The 23,348-nt window shown below is 39.5% G+C and overlaps 1 protein-coding gene and 1 long non-coding RNA gene across 2 annotated transcripts in view; one reads left to right on the top strand and one right to left on the bottom strand.

The window, feature by feature from the left end:
• DENND6A (DENN domain containing 6A) overlaps positions 1 to 23,348 on the bottom strand; it is a 90,033-nt gene that overhangs the window by 53,071 nt on the left and 13,614 nt on the right. The window lies entirely within an intron of this gene.
• Positions 379 to 14,467, top strand: LOC119864675. Its single transcript, XR_005374875.1, has 3 exons — positions 379 to 888; positions 10,375 to 10,533; positions 13,959 to 14,467. It is a non-coding gene; the product is annotated as an uncharacterized LOC119864675 (long non-coding RNA).

The raw sequence follows: 23,348 nt of genomic DNA, 5'->3' as shown, positions 1-23,348 counted from the left end.
GGCTCAGGTCCTAATCTCAGGGTTGTGAGATCAAGCCCTGCACCGGGCTCTGCTTTGGTGGGGGAGCCTGCTTAAGATTCTCTCTCTCTCCCTTTCCCTCTCCCTCTCCCCCTCCCTTGAAGAAGAAGGAGGAGGAAGTGGAAGAGGAAAGAAAAAAGAAAGAAAGAAAGAAAGAAAGAAAGAATAAAAAGAACAGAAGCCGAAATACAATACCGCACAACCTGACAAGACCCAACGCAACAACCTACACAACCCGCACCCCCCATCTCCTCCCCCACCCTCACCCCCTATCCCCCCTGCCGTTCTTGATTTCGTCCTTCTTCCTTTCTTCCTTGTTCCTGTTCTTCCTTCTTTCTTTTATGCATGCCTTTTAGCTTCTTTAGATAATGGTGTGAATTGCAATGCCAGATATCTGGACTTAATTTTACTGAAAGGGAGGGAGTCCAAGTGCCCTAGATATCCACCTACATAGGCAGCCAGAGGACTTCCCTCTTTTGAGCTAAATGCTGCTGCAGCTGCTAGAGCATAACTATACTTATGGTGACAAGAAAATGCACAGAGAAATACACAGAGGCTCAGGTGCCAGTGTATTAACCACAGAGAATGGGGTTCACTGCCACACATCTCTGAGAGACCAAATGAAGAGAGAATCCAGGCAAAGAAGACAATAAAATACACTGTAGTAGTGTTTGTGAAAGCCTTAAAAAAGAGGGTGAAGAGCTTTGAGTTTTGTCTTTATCTTCCCAGTATCTCTATAGTGCCCAGTACATGACAGGCACTCAGAAAATTTTTACTGAATGGATGAATATACTTTAAAAATCTTTAATTGCTGATCTCCTATTTTACAGAGTTTTCCCTTCATGATCAATTGTGTGAACACATGAGAAGGTAATATTAAAATGTTTCTTTAAAAAAAAAAAAGAGTTTATTTATTTATTCGTGAGAGACCCAGAGAGAGGCAGAGGGAGAAGCAGGCTCCATGCAAGGAGCCCGATGTGGGACTCAATCCCGGGACTCCAGGATCACACCCTGGGCCAAAGGCAGGCGCTAAACCGCTGAGCCACCCAGGCATCCCTCACCTTACTTATTTTAAGATTTTTTATTTTTATTTTTTTTACTTATTTGAAGATTTATTTTTCCAACTGCCTGACCCAGTTCATACTGAGAGACAGGTTTAGTAGGCCCAGTAGCAGCCAACATGCAAGACAAAAAAGGTAACCTGTCAAGTTCATGCTTTTTCTTTTTTTTAAGATTTATTTATGTCTTCACGAGAGACACAGAGAGAGAGGCAGAGACATAGGCAGAGGGAGAAGTAGACTCCCTGTGGGGAGCCTGATGATGGACTCAATCCCAGGACCCTAGGATCACAACCTGAGCCAAAGGCAGACACTCAACCACTGAGCCACCCAGGCACCCCCATGCTCTTTAATCAAAAGTATGAGACCTTTACTTATGAATTATTTTTGTCTAAATTCAAGCAAAATTCTAATATGTATGTTTGCCTAGCTTCCCAGAGTAAAAGCAGCAATTAAGGAAAATGAGGAGGCTTGAGGCTGAGCATGAAAAGAGCAGAATGGAAGGAAAAGGAAAAAAGGAATCAGAAAACAGAAGAGTTCAGAAGGATACACAGTAAACTATTTTTTTTTAAGATTTTATTTATTTATACATGAGAGACACAGAGGCAGAGACATAGGCAGAGGGAGAAGCAGGCTCCATGCAAGAAGCCTGATGCGGCACTTGATCCCGGGACTCCAGGATCACGCCCTGAGCCAAAAGGCAGACGCTCAACTGATGAGCCACCCACGCATCCCCCACAGTAAACTATTAACAGTGGTTATATCATGGGGAATAGGAATGGTGGGAAATACAAATGCTGGTGAATAGAAATAGGGAACTTTGGTTTCTATTTTTTTTAATTCTATCACTTTACAGAGAGAGCAATATTGCTTTTGTAACTAAACATTACGAAATAACAAGAGTGTAATGGAGTTGCTTATAAAAGTGAAAAATTGGAAATCACCTAGTTGTTCAACAATAGGGGATTGACTGAAAAATATGATATATCCATTCAATAGACTATTATACAGTCATTTAAAATGTCACAGGAGAATATTTTATAGCAGAAAAAATGTTCAGCATAAATATTTTCAGTAGAAAAATTTCACAAAATGAAATATGGTGAATGATCCTGTTTTAATGGACTATAGGCAAAAAACATAAAAGACACTAGAGTTGATACAAAATACACTGAGATAGGAGAAATTTTTTGCTTGGAATTAAACATTTCTTTTTCTTCATCTGTATAATATCTAATATCTCTATAATGTTTTATATATATATAATGAGAAATCAGATAAAACAGAAGGGAAAGAAATTAAATTACAGTGTTTTCATTAATATCTTTGTGGCAGAAACTGCTATGCCACTATGATGATTAATTGTATGTGTCAACTTGACTGGGCACTATGTCCAGATAGTTGGTTAAATATTATTCTGGGTGTGTCTATGAGGGTGTTTCCAGATGAGATTAACATTTGAATTGGTAACGCAGAGAGCCCTCCCCAGCATGGGTGGACCTCATCCAATCCATTGGAGGCCTAAATAGAACAAAAAAGTCTGAGAAAGAATTTGATATCTGCCTTTGAACTGGAATATTAGTCTTCTCGGGCCTTCTGACTCAGACTGAAACTGGAACTTACACCATCAACTCTCCTGGTTCTCACGTCTGTGGACGAGGACAGAAACTATACCATTGACTCTCCTGGGTCTCCAGTTTGCCACTACAGGTGGTGGGACTTCTCAGCCTACAGGCCAATTCCATATAATAAATATACCTCCCTTCCCACCCACCCATCCAGTATATCTCCATCCTATTGGCTCTGTTTTTCTGGAGACTAATACAGACTTTGGTACTGTGCTACTGTAACAAACAGCTAAAAACATGGAATGGCTTTAGAACTGGATAATGGGTTGAGGCTAGAGGAGTTTGGATGTACATAGAAATATGGCTGTTAAGGGAAATGATTCTGGTGAAGACCGACGAAGAAAAGGGGAGAGCTGGAGAAGAAGCTTCTATCTTTTTAGAGAATACATAAATAATCATCAAAAGAATGTTAAGATATGGATGGGAAAGGCCATTTTGGTGACATCTCAGAAGAAATGAGGGACATATTATCAGACAACAGAGGGAAGGTGATCCTCCTTATAAAGTGTCAAAAGAGGGACACCTGGGTGGCTCAGTGTTTGAGTGTCTGCCTTTGGCTCAGGTCATGATCCCGGGATCCTGGGATTGAGTTCTACATCAGGCTTCCCCTGCCTATGTCTCTGTCTCTCTCTCTCTGTGTCTCTCATGAATAAATAAATAAAATCTTAAAAGAAAATGGCAAAAGAACTTGGCTGAACTATATTTTAGTGTTTTGCAGAAGGCACAACTTGCAAGCTACTGAGGAGATTTCTAAGCAAGGTGTTTTAGGGGCAGTTCGTTTCCTCCTGACTGCTTAGAGTAAAATACAAAAGAGAATGAATCCAAGAAGTTAAGCGAAAATTAATCAGAACTTAAAGATTTAGACAATTTTCAGCCTATTAATACTGAAAGAGAGAGAGAGAGAGAGAGAGAGCATGCACAATTGTTCTGAAGAGAACACAAGCATGTGACCAAACAATAGTTTGATTAGTATGGATGTGAACCACAGACTTAATCAGCCACCCCAAAATAAAGTGAAGGAAGGCCATTAGACTTCTTAGCTCCTACAGGGCTGGACCATAGAGCTCTGCAGGTGCAAACATGTGCTATTCTTCAAGACAAAGAAGGAATAACCACAAAGGTGATTCACAGATCATGAGGGTTGCCTCTTCAGTTTCAGTGTGTGTGTATGTAGAGGAGGGGAGGGTAGTGATTATTGCTTCAGTTCAGTACACCAGACAGCAACCACTTGAAGCCTGGGGGCAAGGGCCCCCCAGAGCTTAGGGAGTATGATTCTTACCTGGCAAAGCTGGAGAAACAGGACTACCACCTTACTGGGTCTGAAAGCAGAGCATCCAACAAAAAAGGATTATTCTCAACCATCAGGATCTAATGCTATTTGCCTTACTGAGGATTTTAGAATTACTTGGGCTCTGACGCCTTTTTCTTCCTTCTAATTTCTTTCTTTTGGAAGGAGAATGTTCTATCCTATGCCTGTGCCATAGGCAAACCATTGTAGTTTGGAAGCATATAACTTATCTGGTTTTGTAGGTTCATAACTAGAGAGGAATTTTACCTCAGGATGAATCATACCTCACCCACATCTGATTTAGATGATATTTAGATGTATCTTTGAATATTAGGCTTGAGAATTGATGCTAGAATGCGTTAAGACTCTGGGGACTATTAGGATTGAATGAATGGATTTTGAATGCAAGAAGAACACAAATTTTGAGGGGGGGGGGCAAGTGTAGAATATGAATGTCTGTGTCTCCCGAAAATTCATATGTTGAAGCTCTATCTACCAAATTAATGGTATTTGGAGCTAGAAGAAAATTAGGTTTAGATGAGGTCATGAGGATGGGGCCTCATGATGTGATAGTGTCTTTACAAGAAGAGACCAGAGCTCTCCCTCTGCTATGTGAGAACACAAGAAGGGGGCCATCTGCAAGCCATGAAGACAGCCCTCACCAGGGAACTAAATAATTCAGCACCTTGATCTTGGACTTCCCAGCCTCCAGAACTGAGAAGTAAATATCGACTGTTTAAGCCACCCAGTCTATGATATTTTGTTATAGCAGCCCAAGCTGACTTACACAGCCACTCAATATCCATTATCCCCCTTCTACTTAGTAATGCAGCCTGGTTTAATTTGGGGTGGCACTGAACACAAATAAAATGCTATTTTTCTTAGCCTCCATAGAAGATAATATGTGACCACGTGATGAATAAAATGTATGCAAAAGTGTTGATTGGGACATCTGATTGTACTCTTGAAAATCACGCAGAAAAAAGTAAATAAACACACCAAGCAAGTTCTTGCCCTTTTGTACTCTCCTGTTTTCCCCTACTGCCAACCTAGACATGAAGGTCAAAGTCAAAATTCTAGCAGCCATTCTGGGCCACAAAGAAAATTTCAAGAGACTCACATCCATAAGGCACCAAACTAATGCCAGCAACAACCTGTCTCTAGACTTCTTAAAAATTAACCCTTATGGGAGCACCTGGGCTGCTCAGTCAGTTAAGTGTACAACTCTTGATTTCATCTCAGGTCATGATCTCAGGATTATGGGATTGAGCCTCACATTGGGATTCTGTGCTCAGCACAGAGTCTGCTTGGGATTCTCTCTCTCCATCTGCCTCTCCCCTACCTCTGCTTACATTCTTTCTCTTTTTTTAAAAGATTGATTGATTTGAGAGAGAGAGAGAGAGAGAGAGTGCACACACATGGTGGGGGGGGGGAGGCAGAGCAGGAGGGAGAGGAAGAGAAGCAGACTCCTTCCTGAGCAGGGAGCTGGATATGGGGCTTGATCCCAGGGCTCCAGGATCGTGACGCGAGCTGAAGGTAAACATTTAACTGACTGAGCCACCCAGGTGTTGCCTCCCTCTTAAATAAAAATAATAACTCTTATCTATTTAAGCAACTGTAGTTAGAACTGTCACGTGCAGCTTTGTAATTCATAACTGACATGAGTCAACTTTCACATTAAAACTACAATATACAAACCTCTGATGTACAACTTCAGAAAGTTCAAATTTCTGAAAATTAGAAAAGTTAGAAACAAATTTGTTTAGAGTTGACCTCTCAGTTAATTACTTTTATACAAAAGCAGACTTAAAAATAGTTTCGTTTTGGAGAATTAGAATTTTTTGATAGTTTTGTTTTGGTTCCCCACTGCTCTTACCTGTCCATCATCCATTGCACCTTCTGCCTGAGAGTCCCCAGGTTTTCAACACCCCACTATCATTCTCAGTCCATGGGATTCAGGAGAAGCTAAATGTTATCCCTAAACTCCATTGTGGGTACCTGACCCAGGCCTAGCCAATCAGTGTATTCAATATACCTAGAACAATGACAAGTACAGGTCTCTCCTCATTCATGCCCAAACAGTGCAACTTAACTCTGGAAATCCTTTGACCTGTTCTGAAAGAGGCATTGTCCTAACATCAGGATTGCAGAGAGGAAAGAATGTAAGCTTGGGGCTGTTAGCAGACTTATCACTGTAAATGAAGAGCTGGACCCAGAATGGAGCCAATAGAGAAAAAAACAAAAAATGCAAAGAGTAAGACTAAGTCCTGATGACATCATTCAGCCGTGGATTCAGCCAAGTCTGATCTTTTCAGATTCATGAGTCAAATATGTTTTCTTTTTTGGTTGAACCAGTATGAGCTGCATCTTCTGACATTTGAAACTATGGGGGCCTGATTAATATAGTCACACATGGTAAATAATCCTGATTCATCATATTATTAGCCTTTTACCAATTACATCAAGTGTTCATATGAAATTTTCCCTGAGAGTTAATTTACCATAAAAAGCAGTATTACAAAATATTAGCATAATGAATTGCTTCTAGGTTTTTATATTATAAAATAACTTACAAGTTATTTTTTTAAGATTTTATTTATTCATCTGAGAGAGAGAGCACACAAGCAAGGAGAGGGGCAGAGGGAGAGAGAGAAGAAGCAGACTCCTTGCTGAGCAGGGGGTAGGGGTGGGCTGGATCCCAGGACCCCAGGATCATGACCTGAAGCAAAGGCAGACACTTAACTGACTGAGCCACCCAGGTGCCCCTTTCCACAAATTATTTTTAATTGGACAAAATAGGAGGGGTAACATCATTTCTATAATATAATCATTATAACCTAACCAAAGAGTATTTACCTCAACAAAAAAAGAAACAATTATCATTGAAAAATGATCTTCAAAAAAAAAAAATGATCTTCAGACAAAAAAGATAACTCATTCTCCCTTCTTACAAATATTTATTTAATTTATGAAAGTCATACTCCTGAATTATGAGGGATAGCAAACTGTATGTGATGTTTCTAGGACCTTACAATTTATCAGACAAAACGTTAATACTAATAATAGTTATATAACATTTTCTGAAAATTAGAGAATAATAAGAAATATTACATTCTATAATATTATTATAGATGCTAGAGTTCTTAGAGATCCAACAGTTCTTTCAACACATGGTTGAGGAAACTGAAACTCCAAGAGCCAGTGACTTAGTTCCCATGGCAAAATCCCACTAGAAGCCAGACCTCCTTAGACACAGTCCAACATTCTTTCTTACTACCCCACCCTACCTCAGTTAGGAGAACAGCAAAACACCAAGACGTTTCTCCAACTATAATTTTTCTTCTATGTAACCTAAAAAGGAGAATCTCAAAGACCACACTAAAATAAGTTTGATTCTCTTTTTATCATTTACAGAGACAAAATAGTAAGTCTCTGCCTTAGTATCAAGGTTTGCCTTCAATTTCTGTCATAGTTTTTCTTCCCATTGATTTTTGTTTTTTTTATTAAACTAACCTTGAATGTGTAGCATTCCTGCCTGGAAAAAAAAAAATCCCAAACAGCTTGTTTTGAACATGTTTGTTCTGTTCTGAATTCTGGGCAAACTAACAGAGTCTGATAAGCCAAACTAAAGGAGTTACCTAAATTAAACTTAATCCAGACTTCTCAACCAGGTAAACCAGCTTGCATAAAATACTAGAACACTGCGAACTCTAATTCTATTGTAAGAGTTGGGTCTATGGAAAATAAAGGACATGCAGTGATTCCATACAAGGACTGCTATTCCTAGGCACCCAAGAATTTACAAAGAAGACTAGTTCTCATTAGAAAGAATTGTTATGAAGTATGTATTTTTGCAGTGTCACTGAGGTGGGGAACCCCCCCCCCACCATGGATAATTTGAGAAAGTGGATTAAAAATTTTGTTTAAAAAAAGAACAAAGTCAGAGGACGGATTCCCTGATTACAAACCTTGTGATACAGCTAGAGCCATCAAGAGTGTGGTAGTAGCTTAAGGACAGATTGTATAGACTAATAGAATAGACTAGAAAGCCTTGGGGGTTGGTTGCTGGGAAGACCAAGGCATGATTGGAAGGCTGGAACTTTCAACCCTGCTCCTTGACCTCCCAGAGAGAACAGGGGCTGGGTGTTGAGTTAGTCACCAATTGCCAGTGATTTAATCAACCATGCTCCATAATGAACCCTCCATAAAAACCCTAAATGGTGGGATTTGGAGAGTTGCTGGGTTAGTGGACATATGCACATATGGAGAGGGTGGGACATGCAGAGAGGGCATGGAATCTCTGTAACCTTTTCCTGTATTTTTCCCCTATGCCTCTCTTCCATGTGACTGCTTTCTGTGTTGTATCTTTTATAATAAACGAGGAAGAGTAAGTAAAGTTTTCTTGAGTTCTGTGTGCTGTTACAGTGAATTATCAAACCTGAGGAAAAGGTTGTAGGAACCTCTGATTTTAAGCCAGTCAGAAGTACAGGTGGCAACCCAGAACTTCCCAGGCCAGAAATCCAAGATTAAGATGCCATCAGGGTTGGTATTTGGTGAGAGCTCTCTTCCTGGCTTGTAGACAGCTACCTTTCTGCTGTGTTTCATGTGGCCTTTCCTGTGTGTATGCAAGGAGAAAGAAGTATCTGGCATCTCTTCCTCTTCCTATAAGGATACTGACCAGTCCTATTGTATTAGGATTGCACTCATGCACTTATGACCTCATTTAACTGTAATTACTTCTCTAAAGACCCTATCACCAAATACAGTCACATTAGGTTAAGGGCTTCAGCTATGAATTGGGCCAGGGGACTGGGGTACACACCAACAGATGGGTGATCAGAGAAGGCCTTTCAGAGGAGTTGACATTTCTACTGAGACCTAAAGGATATAGGAGCTTGTTATGGGATGAGCCAGAGGAAGGTGACTATACAAAAAGAAACATATGCAGAGGTATAATCTGCATTTGCTATACTGTTTGAGAATATTGAGTTATTATGTAGAGGAAAAGAAAAAACATGGAATAGAAGAAACTCATATATTAAATATAGAGACGTAGTTAGTGGGTAGAGCACATATGTGTTAAATGCAGATAGAAAGAAATTAAAGGACCATGAGTAATATTTGAGAGGCACTAAATTTACATGAGACACCTAAGCACTAAATATTCATGACAAATTAAATATATGAGATATTTAATGCCCAGGATACACTAAATATAGATGAGCACTTAATATTTAGAGCACCATAATCCAGTCACTCATTAGTAGTAACTATTTTGGTCCTCTGCCCCAAACACATAAACCCCCGGCTCAAATAAAACCCATAGCTGTTCAGCAGGTTAATTGGGAAGCCACAGCTATCGGCAAGGTGTACTTGGCTCCATGTCTTTCTGGTATGTCTTTGGCCTACGATACCTTCTGTTTGTAGTCTTCCTTGCTTGAACTTCAACTCTGGTCCATCAGCAGAGAAGGCTGATGCAGCAGAGAGATGTAGGACATACAAACATTACATAACCCAGGATTGAAATAGCATGATCTTTCACTTCTCTCATACTGTTTCCTAATAGTGTGTTAACTTATCCCCCCCATCTCTTTTCTCTTACTTTACACTATGTATTTTAAGTAAATAAACTATGTGACTCAAGCATTTTAACAGAGTGCTTCTGTTCTATAAGTTTTGGGATATCCTGCCTGATAGTATAATTGATGTTTACCATTGCCATCAAGATAATTTCCCATACAGCAAAAGGCCTTAAAATGGGAAAAGCTCAATATGTTCTAGAACTGCACTGCCCAATATAGTGGCCACTAGCCACATGTGGCTATTTAAATTTAAAATAACTAAAATTAAATTTTAAAAAATTTTAAGATTTTTATTTATTTATTTGAGAGAGAGAGAGAGAGAGGAGAGAGAGAGAGAGCCCTCACAAGCAGGGGGGAGGGGTAGAGCGAGAGGGAGAAGCAGACTCCCTGCTGAGCAGGGAGCCTGATGCAGCTCCATCCCAGGACCCTAAGATCATGACCTGAGCCAAAAGCAGATGCTAACTAACTGAGCCACCCAGGCATCCCCCTAAAATTAAGTAAAAATTAAAATTAATTTCCTCAGTTGCATTATTCATATTTTAAGGGCTCAATAGCTACATGTAGTTGGTGGACACCAATGGCAACTGGACATTGCAGAAGAATATTTCTGTTATTGTAGAATGCTCTGTTGGGCATGATGTTTTAGAAACTTAGAGGTCAGAGGGTGATGAAGAGGAAGGTGGCTGGGGATGAGTTTGTGGGAGAAGGAGGTGTTAACATCATGCTGGGGACTTGTAGATCATGTTAGAGTTTCAACTGCAGTCTGAGTACAATAGACATAATTTGATTTATATTTTCAGATGGTTCTTTCTGGTTATTGACTGGAGAATGGATTGGAAGATGTGCAGAAAAGAGTTAGCATAGCCAGCCTGCTATCTTTTGAAAGTCTGTCTTATAAGATTGGTCCTTGGCTCATGTTTGCAAACTCAGATTTTCGAAGGATCCCCACCATCCAAATGGTAAGAATGCCTCATTTTGCTTAAACTGTGTGTACAAACAATGTGCTTTATGCTGGACACCTGCTTTGATACTCTCAAGCATTTGTACCTGCTAGGCAGAGGATGCCTGTGTGACGAGCCCTAATAAAATCCGCAGTCACTGAGTTTTAAACAAGCTTCCCTGATTGACAACATTTCACATGTGTTGTCATAACCCATTGCCCTGGGAAATTAAGCATATCCTGTGTGACACTAGTGGGAGAAGCTTCTTAGAAGGGTGAGCCTTGTTTCCCCTGGACTTTGCCTCATGTGCCTTTTCTCTTTGCAGTTTTTGCTTTGAATTCTTTCGCTGTAATCATAGATAGCCATGAGTACAACTCTATTCTGAGCCCTATGAGTCTTCCTAGCAAATTGTTGAACATGGGGCAGGTAGTCTTGGGGATCCCTAACTCAGAGGAGGAGGATACAACAATGAAGGGTTGGAAAATCATTTAAGAAGCAATTTCAGTCATCCATCCAGGTGAGATCTAATGATGACCTGGCCTGGGATGGTGGCAATTAAGATGGAGGGATATAAGTAAAAATTTTCAAAATATTATCTTCATTGCAGAAATACAGACAGTTTTGCCCTTTAAATGGTTTTCATTTCTATCCCTTCTGTCTTTGCTTTCCGAGAGCTGATCCTACCATTGTATCTTGAGTTCGTATTAATGCATGGATTTAGGAAGTCAGTCTTCCTAACATCAGGTTCACTCATATAATCTAATCTTCCTTAATCACCAACCCCATCCTACTCTCATTGCATGAAATTCCTTTATCTCAATTTCACAACTCTCTCATAACCTATCCGCACCCCATCTAACTTAACTGCCCATCCAGATACTCTCTGACACTTGTCCTCTTCTCAGGCAGATGCCTGACCCAATGTGCTCATTCCCAGTCTTAGCTTTAGTCATGTACTCTCTCTATTTTCTCTCTCCTTTTCTCTTCCCAATTTATTCAAGTTCCCTTTTATTCAGAGAGTCTTCCCTGATTGGCCCTGCCCTGATTGTGCTCCTTAGTTCCTCTCAGCCAAAACATTTAGAGTAAGTACCACATACCTTCGAATGTATGTATGTATCAGTTAGGATTTTTTTGTTTGGAAGTTACAGAAAACCCAGTACAAATGGACTTAAATAATAAAAGAAAATTTAGTAATTCATGTAGCTTACATTTCAGTAAAATTCCTTTACTGGAGCTCTATCGAAAGGTTCCAACAATATCATGAGGATTTGGTTGCTCTCCATTTTGGGGTTCTACTTCCCATTAAGTTGGCTTTATTCTTGAGCTTTATGTGATTTTCCTCCTCCTCCCCCAACACATCTCAAACCTACAACTTCACATCGTCCCAGGCTCGAGCTCAATGGGAAAATAGCATTTCTTCTGGAAAATTTCAAGCAACTCTTAAAATTCACCTTTTCTATTTTGAGTTGTTCATACCCATCTCAGGACCAACACTGTGGTAAATAGAATTCTGGGTGACTGTTGGTCAGACCTGGGTCACATGCTCCACTCCCAGGACTGGGAGTAGAGCCCTATCTGAATCAAGTGGATTCAGAATGAAATAAGGGGAGTTTCTAAAGGAAAATTAAGATAAGATTATCGCATAAAGGGACACTGAGAGGCAAAAACAATTATGACCACCATAATTCATGTAACCATATGAGCTGCTTCATGACATGCAGAAATTTCACTCCTTTTTACTTTTTTGAATCAAATTAAATTTGGCACTGGCTTCACCTGCCTAATGTTAATGACCAATCATCAGGTGCTTCTCCCCACCTGAACATACATAAATCCTGGAAATTATGAAATTCAGGAAAATTTTTTTTTAACATTTTTATTTATTTATGACAGTCACAGAGAGAGAGAGAGGCAGGGACATAGGCAGAGGGAGAAGCAGGCTCCATGCACCGAGAGCCCGACGTGTGATTCGATCCCCGGGTCTCCAGGATCGCGCCCTGGGCCAAAGGCAGGCGCCAAACCGCGGCGCCACCCAGGGATCCCAATTCAGGAAAATTGAACCAATAGCTTTGGCCTTGGTTCATCATGATAGCTTGGAGATAGCTTGGAGATACTCACTGCCCTCATTTTCCATTTGAATATAAGCAGCTCTACTGAGGTCATCTGCTCTTTCTAGACCATTGGGATTTTTACTGTCAATCCCAAGGCTAAATTGCATAGTTTTAAGGCATCCATACTCCTTTTCAGTGGTTTTGCACCTCCCTGGACATAACCGTATGGGATCAAAACTCACATCTGTAGTAGTTGTATGCTTATATACTCTCTTAGAGTAATTGCTACAGATATGTGTAGGCAATATTTTTCTTTCAGGCTAAACTCTGTTTATAATTTATGTTTTTGTGTGCCTTACTTTGCTGAGCATAGAGAACAATAAATACTTGTTGGTATGTACAAAGAGGAAAATTCAGTTTCTGCCTAAGGGAATTTATAACTGGCCAAGGAAATACAACCCAGAAGAAGACACCCAGATATGACCATGAATCGAGAAAGAATAAGGGAGAGGTGTCTGGGTGGCTCAGTTTGTTGGGCAAATGACTCTTGGTTTCTGCTCAGGTTATGATCTCATGGGTTGTGAGATCGAACCTGGTGTCAGGCCCCACACTTAGCAGGGAGTCTGCTTGAAGATTCTCTCTCTGCCTCTTCCCCAACACATGCAGGCACTCTCTCATGCTCTTGAATAAATAAATAAATCTTAAAAAAATAATAAGAGAACTAGAAAACAAGAAGAGAAAGCACTATAGGGGCTCTACGAGAATGAGGTTTGCTGAGGGTTCAGAAAAGATTACATAAAGATGGACTCATTAAGGAATGCCCTTAAAGTCTTGAATCCTTTTGAGAGAGAAAAGAGACTTTTAGATTTTCTGATTTTTTGAAAGAAGGATTTTTTAAATCCAAAACAACACTGTTGGGCATGGATACAGAAGTATGGGATACAAATTATTCTCTCTTTCTCTCCCTCTACCCAGGTCCCTCTTCATTAAGATTCAGTCTTCATTTAAATTTAATTTATAAGAGATGTCATTTTAATTAATTTAACATTTAATATCTATTAAAGTAGATTCAAACTGTGTAATTAAAAAAATAAAAATAAAAAAACTGTAATTTAATTATGAAATTAATTAAATTAATTAATTTCATAATAGTTATGCAACTAGTGCTACCATTCTTTCACCCACTTTATTTGACCTTCATGTACTGGTAGGAGCCTTTATATGGTCTGTAGGGGTAAGGAGGTAGACCAGCAAACTGCAAGCACCAGGTGTCTGCTTCAGCACTTGTCTGCCTCTTAGCTCCCAGGGTCTGGAGAATGGTATAGTGTTGAGGTATACAATATCACTAAGTGGTGAGTAATATATCTGCCATTCCCCCTTTGCTTTTCCCAGGCACTTTTCCAACAGGATTGACTATGAAACCAGCTGTCCTGTTATAAGATACTGGTGAAGAGGAACACAGTGACTTAAAGCATCAGACATAAGAAAAGCATTCTTTTTTATTACATAAAAAAAGACCATAAAGAATAGAAAATACCAAAGAGCAGAGAAATAGACATTAAGTTCTTTGATAGGAACATCTATTAGTAACTGGTAACCAATAAAAATGAAATTCTGGAATGCTATTGCATACTTTTGAAAGACAGGGATCAGATTTATGTGAAATCTCTTACAAAACAGCAATAACAATGGGGTCATTACTGCATTTCCAATAACCCACTGCAGGACTGGATGAGAAAGTGGGGTCAGAGCTGGAAAGAGAATTCAGCATGCAGAAGGGGGAGTTAGTATAGACAGAAACTGCATTTGTTCCTGCCACAGGGAATTCTCTGATTATTATGTATCAGATGTTAGTAGAAAAAGTGATTTGAAAAAAAAAAAAAAAAGTGATTTGCTCTCCGGCTAAAGAGTCAGATTTAACAGATATAAGATGGGGGGCAGGAATCTGCATTTTTAACAAACCCTCTAGGTTATTCAAATGTAGGTTGTCTGAGGATTTTACCTTGAAAAACACTGCACATTCAGAGCAGTTGATGCTTCAGATTTTCTATACAGAAGTAAAGTGTGGAAAACTCTCTAGTTTGAGAGGATGCTAGGGAGACTCATCCAGAAAGTTTGTTTAGAAAACAAACACCCTGTATGTTTATTTAAGGTGATGAGGAGCTCCTGAGAGACACTGGTGTCAAGGAATGCTTAAGGGTAGTGCTTCTTGGGCAGCCCAGTGGCTCAGCGGTTTAATGCTGCCTTCAGGCCACAGTGTGATCCTGGAGACCTGGGATTGAGTCCCACATCAGGTTCCCTGCATGGAGCCTGCTTCTCCCTCTGCCTGTGTCTTTGCCTCTCTCTCTCTCTCTCTCTCTCTCTCTCTGTGTGTGTGTGTGTCTCATGAATAAATAAATAAAATCTTTTTTAAAAAGGGTAGTGATTCTTAAACTTTAATATGCACACAAATCATCAAGGATCTTGTTAAAGTGTAGATTCTAATTCAGTGGGGCTGGGTCCTGAGGATTCTGTATTTCTAACAAGCTCCCAGGTAATGCCAATACTGATGGTCCCAGGACTGCCCTTTGGCAAGATATTAACTGAAAGTAAGGTTGTGTAATGGAGAGAGACATGGTAAGAAATTGCATGTAAAGTGGAAAAGTAAGACATGAAACACAGCCAAGATCTGAAGAAAACTTAATCCAAAGGATAAACAAATTAGAATCATGAAAAGGGAGGTAGCTGGCAACTTAGACTGGCTCAGAGTGAATCACCAAGGCTTCCCCCCCACACACACACATGAAGCATGTTTTATGTATACATGAAAAGAGGGTGGTCTTAGATAGGGTTGCAGGCCAGGTCTTATCAGCCTATACCTCGCAAAAATTCAGCTGAGTTTCTTTAAAGAAACTCATTGTTCTCTCTGATTAACAAAACCTCCTCCCACAAACTAGAAAATGCCATTTTGCAACACAGGATAACTAATCATCACCACAGAAGTTTCATAAACCAATTATCTTACATCTTTCTTTGTTGAAAATCCTGGATGGCTCCCCACAGTTAGGGACAAACCTAGGTTTCTGAGCTTTGAGTTCAATTTCTTCCACAATCTGCCCCAACCCTGTGTTTCCAGCCCTATCTCTCACCAATATCCAGTATTCTCATGAATATTTATTGCAGGTCGCACTTACCTCTGGAGTACTTCTTATCTAGTCAGTTCTTTGCTGGAATGCCTTTTTTTTCTAATCTATTCTTCAAAGCCTAGTTTAAACATAATGAGGATGATGACGTATCAACAATCTATATTTACTCAGTCTTTACTGTTTGGTAGGCACTAAGTATCAGAATGAATTCCTACTCTGACTCTGAAAGGTAATGATCATGATGATTGCCCATTCATTCATTCATTCATTCAGCAATATTTATTGTGCCCCTAAGGTATGCCAGGCACTACTCTAGGCACCAAAAACTAAACAGACAACTCCCTTCCTTCAACAGGTTTACATTGCGATTTAAGAGACCAATACTATCATGCAATATGTCAGTGGTAAGTGCTGTGGGAAAACAAAAAAATGAAGCAGTTATGGGGATACCGGTAAAGGGAAGAGTTTGTGCAAATGCTTGAATAAAGACAACTGCTACCCTTGAGGATAACTGGAGGCAGAGAAAAAAGCAAATGCAAAAGGACTGCTTGATGTGTTTTGGCAAGGAGAGCATGACTAAAGAAGACGATGGTTAGAGTTGTGGGGAGGTGGGGCTAAATCCTATAGGAGGGCTTTATAGATTAATTTAAGAGTTTTGCCTTTTCCCTTAAGTTAGATGGAAAGCCATAGTCCTTTTTCAAAGAGTTAGGGGCTACTGCCTTCAAAATTGATCACAGGGGAACAAGGGCAGAATCAGGGAGATCTGTGAGGAGCCTACTGCAAAAATCCAGGTGAGACATGATAGAGGTAGGGAGTAGTGGTCAGATCCTGAATCCACTTAGAAGGTTCAAGAGGCAGAATATAGGTGGCAGTGAAAGAATGAGAGGAGCTAAAGATAGCTAAGTGTTTTGGCCTCTACAATTGGTGGGATGGAGTTGCTATTTGTTGCTATCTTATAGATAAAGCATTTGAGGCTTAAGGAGATTCAGTAATTCCTTCAAAGTCAACTGTCTAGTTGTTGTTACAGGTTTATCTGGAAATACTGAGTGGTAGTTCCCCCTTTTCCCTCTAGGAAATAGCCTTCCTATGTAAAGACAGCACTGAATCTAGGAAGGGGTTATGGGATTTTTAGGATTTCCAAGTGTCTACCTCTCCCAGAGCATCCAGAAAAGGACAGTACTCAGGTTGGGATGGCTGCAAGATGTCTTGGAAACAGGTTACAAAGCACTAATACCCTAAGTACTGGGCTGCTTTCTGCCCGAAGTGTAAAAGACCTCTGGGGAGAGTTGTCTCTCTCCAGACAAAGGGAGGATTAATAGTATAACCCCAATTCAGTGTCCCAGGACCACTCAAACCCCAGAGGTCTTGTTCACTGCAATGGGGAAAAGAATCCCAGAAATAAATCTTTCCCACCTTGATGAGTGGGGATTCTAGCCATATTTTATTTGAAGGAGAAGGGAAATAAAGAAATATGATGGGGATGTTCATTATGGCATTGCTTAATTAAGGGAAAACCTTGGGAACAAACAATGTTCAACAGCATGGGAAGAGCTGATTAAATTAAGGTATTTATATAGAGTATAATTCTATGTATCTATTTAGAAACCTGGAACAGATCTATATTTATAGATGTGGAAAGGTGTCCACAATGTGCTACAGAATGAAAGGATCAGTTTACAGAACAGAATGTAGAGTATGATCCTATGCAAGTCAAACCATGGGCACACGTACGCATACACAAATAAATATATGAAGAGACAGTTGGAAGCAAATTCACAAAATGTTAATAATGCTTATCTGTGGCTAGTGAGGTTTATGTAATTTAACTTATTTCCTGTTTTCCTAGATTAACTGAACTTTTTTAAATGAGCATGTCTCAATTATGTAATCAGAAAAAATGTTTTCATCTTAGAAAAAATCTATTAGAATTCTGTAATTGTACCTTTAATTATGCTGTAAAAATTTTATCTAAAGCTAAGTTTAAAATATTAATTAGACATTTTGTTACTTGAAAAATCTTTATTAAGCCTCCATTTTTATCAATTAAATGTTGAAAAGTGAGGTACGTTAAGTGGTATCTCTTCATGCTAACCACTAAGCACTTTGGTAAAAACACTCAGCTCCATTTACTCATTTTTAACATTACTTTCCCTGGGCTTCCTTGCTAACAAAAATTAAGTGGTTAGTTTTTAAAAAACCACAGTTATTTCCACCAATAAGATGACATGAATTCCACTGATATTAAATTTTTTACAGAGGCAGAAATATTTATGAAACAACCAAAGAAAAAAATACTGTTCAAAGTCTGGGATTTTATCACATTTTTTTACAATAATTGTTTTTAACCTGATTACAAGACTATTTGATCTGAAGGTTACTTTTTCTATAATCTTTAAAATGCTAAGGATATGGACACTGCATTTATCTGCATATTTCTAAATACACGGTTCTTGGATAAGTAGATCAGGTCAAACTAGGTGAATTGGTTGAATTCCAACTCTTAGAGTATTAGGTTCAAGACCATAATTAAAGATGAAAATCACTATATTAGTTGAAAAACAATTTCAAAGAACTAGAAGACTATTGACAATGAAATTGAGACCTGGAAAATACTGAATAAAGAATATCAAGCCACACTTGTTATATATTCAACAAAGGGAGATATTTTATTTTCTTTTGTTCACAAAAAGCAGAAAGAGGAAAAAGGAAAAACAGAAAGTAGAAAATCATGAAACTGATACAGATTTACTGGAAAATAGGCAAAGTAAACAGAAATAGAATTAAATTTGAAAAAAATTTAGAACAGTGATATAGATGGGGCATAGACTATAAGATATTAGAGGTAATGAAACAAGTAAATCTAAATAAAAAGGAAACTTATTTGGAAGGAGGAATAATAGTTATTTAGTCTCTGCCCTATCCTTCAATCTCTATATCAAATTAGTCACCAGGTTCTGCTGATGGTCGAATTCCCAGCAAAACTGGAAGATATCAAAAAATGGTCTTCAAGGGGTGGCTGGCTGGCTTAGCTAGTAGAGCATGCAACTCTCGATCTCAGGGTTGTGAGTCTGAGTCCCACATTGGGTGAAGAGTTTACTTAAAAAAAAAATAACGTTCTTTGAGTTAATTCTTACTACCTGGTTCTAACTCTCTTCCTTCAATCTCATCCCAGGTTCTTACTGTAAATCTCATTTCTAAATGGCTTTGCTATTGGTGAAAGATAAACTCAAAACTCTAAGTTTTATTGAGATTTTATTCACCCATGGGCTTACTTTTTAATTAAGAGATGTTTGCATGAAAAGGCCTTCAAAATTTAAGTGTTTGTCTTCAGCCTGACCTTGCATTTCTTTTTGGGTTCCATGCCAGACCAGTGTTTCCAGTGGCCCACTGTACATACTTACCTGGACCACAGACCACTGAAACTCACTGGCTCAAAACTTGCTCCTCCTAGCTTCCACATCTTTCCTCATAATTCACATTCTAAAAATTATACCTCCTAAAAGCTCCCTCATCAATTCTCCCCTTCTTTGTTCACAATGCTAAGGGCTTACTTCAAGCACTAATAACTTAGCACCTGGACTTGCAGTCGTTTTTTTAAATGGCCTCTCTGTTTCTAATTCACCTTCTATTTGGCCATGACTCTAGAATGTACAATTTATAATTGTAAATTTAGGGACGCCTGGGTGGCTCAGTGGTTGAGTGTCTGCCTTTTGCTCAGGGGGTGATCCTTGAGTCCCGGGATCGAGTCCCACATCAGGCTTCCTGCATGGAGTCTGCTTCTCCCTCTGCCTGTGTCTCTGCCTCTCTCTCTCTCTCTCTCTCTCTCTCTCATGAATAAATAAATAAAATCTTAAAAAAAAATAAAATTGTAAATTTAAAAGTGATCATGTCAGTTGCCTGCTAAAAAAATTCTTCAATGACTTTTCATTCCCGTCAGGATAAAAGGACAGACACTGGGGCACCTGAGTGACTGAATTAGTTGGGGGCATCTGCCTTCAGCTCAGGTCATGATCACCAAGTCCTGGGATCCAGCCCCACCTTGGGCTCTCTGTTCAGTAGGGAGTCTGTATTTACCTCTGCCTGTGCCTCTTGCCCTGCTCATGCTCTCTCTCTCTGTCTCAAATGAATATATAAAAATTTTTTAAAAGATTTTTTTTTTTTAATTCATGAGAGACACAGAATGAGGGGCAGAGACACAGGCAGAGGGAGAAGCAGGCTCCTTGAGTTGGGAGCCTGATGTGGAACTAGATCCCGGAACCCCAGGATCACAGCCTGAGCCAAAGGCAGACACTCAACCACTGAGCCACTCAGTTGTCCTAAATAAATAAAATCTTAAAAAAAAAAAAAAGACAGACACCTGGGCATAGTATATAAGGTTCTTTCTGAACTGGTTCCTGTCTAATCTTCTAATCTTTTTCTATCTCATTCTTTAAACATACTGCACCCCAGTCATGCTGAACTGATTGTTGTTTTTCAAACAAGTTATGCCCTCTTACTTCTGGCCCTGTGGTCAAGCTGTTCCTTCAGCCTTAAATGACTCCCCTTTATCTTACATCCACCTGCAAGCTCCTACTTGTGCTCAACTCATGTTCCTTTTTCTGAAGACTTTGCTGACCTATTTAAGCAGAGTTTCATGTAGACATTTATTCTATAGAATCTATAGTGTTTTATTTATTGCTGCCTAACAAATTATTCCAAAACTTAGTAGCTTAAAATAATAATAAACGTTTATTATCTTATAGTTTTTATGGGTCAGGAATGTGGGAGCCACTTGGCTGGGAAGCTCTGGCTAGGGGTTTCTCATGAGGTTCAGTCAGATGTCAACTGGGGCTGCAGTCACCTAAGGACTTGAATGGGGCTTGACGACCCACTTCCAATTTCTTACTCACATGGCTGGCAAGTTGGTGCTGGCAATGTTGGTGGAGGCCTCAGTTTCTCCTCTTGGGGGCCTCTCCACAGAGCTGCGTAAGAATCTTCATATGATGACTGCTGGCCTCTCCCAAAGCAGCCAATCCAAGAGACCAGAGCAGAAGTTATAAGTCCTTTACAACCTACTTTTTGAAGTCACCCACTATAACCTCTGCTATAGTCTATTGTTCACATAGACTAGCTCTGATTCACTGTGAGAGAAGACTATAGAAGGACATGAATACAACAAAATGAGAATCATTGGGAGCCATCCTGGAGACTGGCTAAGGTGTACAGAGTTGTGAATATACATCCTATTTCACTAGCCAGTGATGACAAAATATCATACATAATTTTAGTGTTCAAATTATGATGGCATAAGCCTTCAGAAACTTGTTCTTCTGCATTTCTGAGATAGTTCTTGTGTTCTTAGAGTTAATCCCTTCTGTTCTGATGCCCCGACTTTCTGGACCTGCTATAGCCCTGCCATCTCTCACTCCTATGAGGATACAGCGCCACTGGGCACCACTGTCTTGCACAGATGACTTTCACCATTGTTTCTAGCAGTGACTTTGTGGAATGCTTGATATTCCTCAGAGAAAGTGGAACAAGCTCAAGGGTACAACTAACAGCAGGCTGTGATGTTAAGTCTTTTCCAAAGGCTTAGTAAATACTTGAAAAGAAATGTAATAGAGCAAGGGGTAACTCTGAGAGATCCACTGTCTAAACTTATCCTCAAATAGCACAAACCTAGGTCCTCTGGAAACTCTATCACTGCCAGATGATGTTGTTTTGCCCTGTGTCCTACAAAAGACAAAGGATAACATAATCTGTCATCAGTCCAATTCCTAAGGTCCTGAATTTTCAGTCTTTAAATAACACCACAGGTGGAACTCAACAATCCACACCATGGCATCCTGGGCCAAGCACTCTTTATTTTTTGTTCACAGCCTCTCCTCTAGCATTGGCTAAAGGAAATAAGCCTGTCTTCTCCCAGTGTTCCTTTTCATCTCACTTCCGTGACTCTCACAAACAATTGCCCAAAGAACGGTTCTCTCAACTCTGCAAATACACTCAGTCATGAATGAGCATAGGAGAGTCTAAATTCACACTTACAGAAATTATAATTTGTAGTGGCAGAGAACTACTAAGAGATGTCTTATTAACAGCTCAAAGCATCTACATTTGCTTTATCTTAATTATTTTGGGCCTTCCCCCAAGAACTAGACATGGGTGATTGCTTTACATTTACATAGCCCAAGAAATCACATCAAGGCGTTTCCCAGAATGAAGAAAGAGTTAGTACCAAAGGAAACTGGATCGTTTACTTTTAAAGGGTAGCATTTCCAGCTGTTTCACTCATCAAGGTTAAAAAATAAAACCCTGGCTACAGCTAGCCTGGTTATGTCACCTGCTGTAATTACTTCTTGGAAAGCATGCCTCCTCTTCATTAGAGAACCCGGAGGTCAGACAACAAAAATAGGAGCTGAAAGAGATACTAAAGGAATAAGTGGTGCCTAGAAACAGAAAATAATGTCAAGCAGATTGTGATGTGGAAACAGTGGGCTTCAGTGAAATGATGAGAGATTTTGGAGTAAGGCAAATGTAGGACCATATCATAGTGATGCTTCCCCTATGGTGGGGTAACTCAGACTTCTCTGAGCCTTGCTTTCTTCATCTGTAAAATGATGATAAAAATCTATACCTCACAAGATTGAAGATTAAATGAGAATATATATAATCAATAAAAAAAAAGAAAGTATATAATCAAAATTTGGCAGGAAGACAGGCTGTGCTCCAGGTATAGCGCTGTGTGTTGAGAATAGAGTGGTGAACAGATAACAGTGTGCCACTGTCTTCACTTAGATTCCAGTCCAGAAGGAAAGACAGACATTAAACAAAGAACTACCTAATTACATATGTGATGAATGCTATAAAGAAGAAGCCTAGGGTATCATAAAAGGAGACCTGACCTAAATTAAGGTGTCAGGGAATGGGGCCATGAGGTACTAAGGCCAAAGGTAGGGAGTGTGGATTAGGGAAGATCATCTCAGGTTTCAGTAAGAACATTCTAGGCTCGATAAATGGAAACCATTATTGTTATTATTTACCCAATAAATATTTATTGAATATCTACCATATGTACTGCATGACTATGTATACTGAGGGTACAATAAATCTGTGAGCTTGAGAAAATAACTTAATTTCTTTGAGCCTCAGTATGTTTATCTGTAAAATGGGGACATTAATAGTACCTACTTCTTTAGTCCTTTTTTTGAGGATTCAATGAGATAATGAATGTAATGTGATTAACATAATGCATGACATAGGGAGAAGATAATATGTGTTAGTGATATTATTATTCATTAGTCAAGACTGGCTACATAATTTGCAGGGATCATTGCAAATGAAAATGTTGAGCCTGGGGCACCTGGATGGTGTAGTCAGTTAGATCTCTGACCTTTTTTTAAAAAATATTTTATTTATTTATTAATGACAGACACAGAGAGGGAGAGAGAGGCAGAGACACAGGCAGAGGGAGAAGCAGGCTCCATGCAGGGAGCCTGACGTGGGACTCAATGCTGGGTCTCCAGGATCACACCCTGGGCTGAAGGCTGTGCTAAACCACTGGGCCACCAGAGCTGCCCAGATCTCTGACTTTTGATTTTGGCTCAGGTCATAATCTCAGGGTCGTGAGATCAAGCCCTGCATTGGGCTCTGTGGTCAGTGTGGAGTGTGACTGAGTTCC

The sequence above is a fragment of the Canis lupus genome, chromosome 20, assembly GCF_011100685.1.
Source record: "Canis lupus familiaris isolate Mischka breed German Shepherd chromosome 20, alternate assembly UU_Cfam_GSD_1.0, whole genome shotgun sequence".
NCBI lineage: Eukaryota > Metazoa > Chordata > Mammalia > Carnivora > Canidae > Canis > Canis lupus.
Note: the sequence above shows the minus strand (reverse complement) of the source record. Positions and strands in the feature narration are given on the sequence as shown.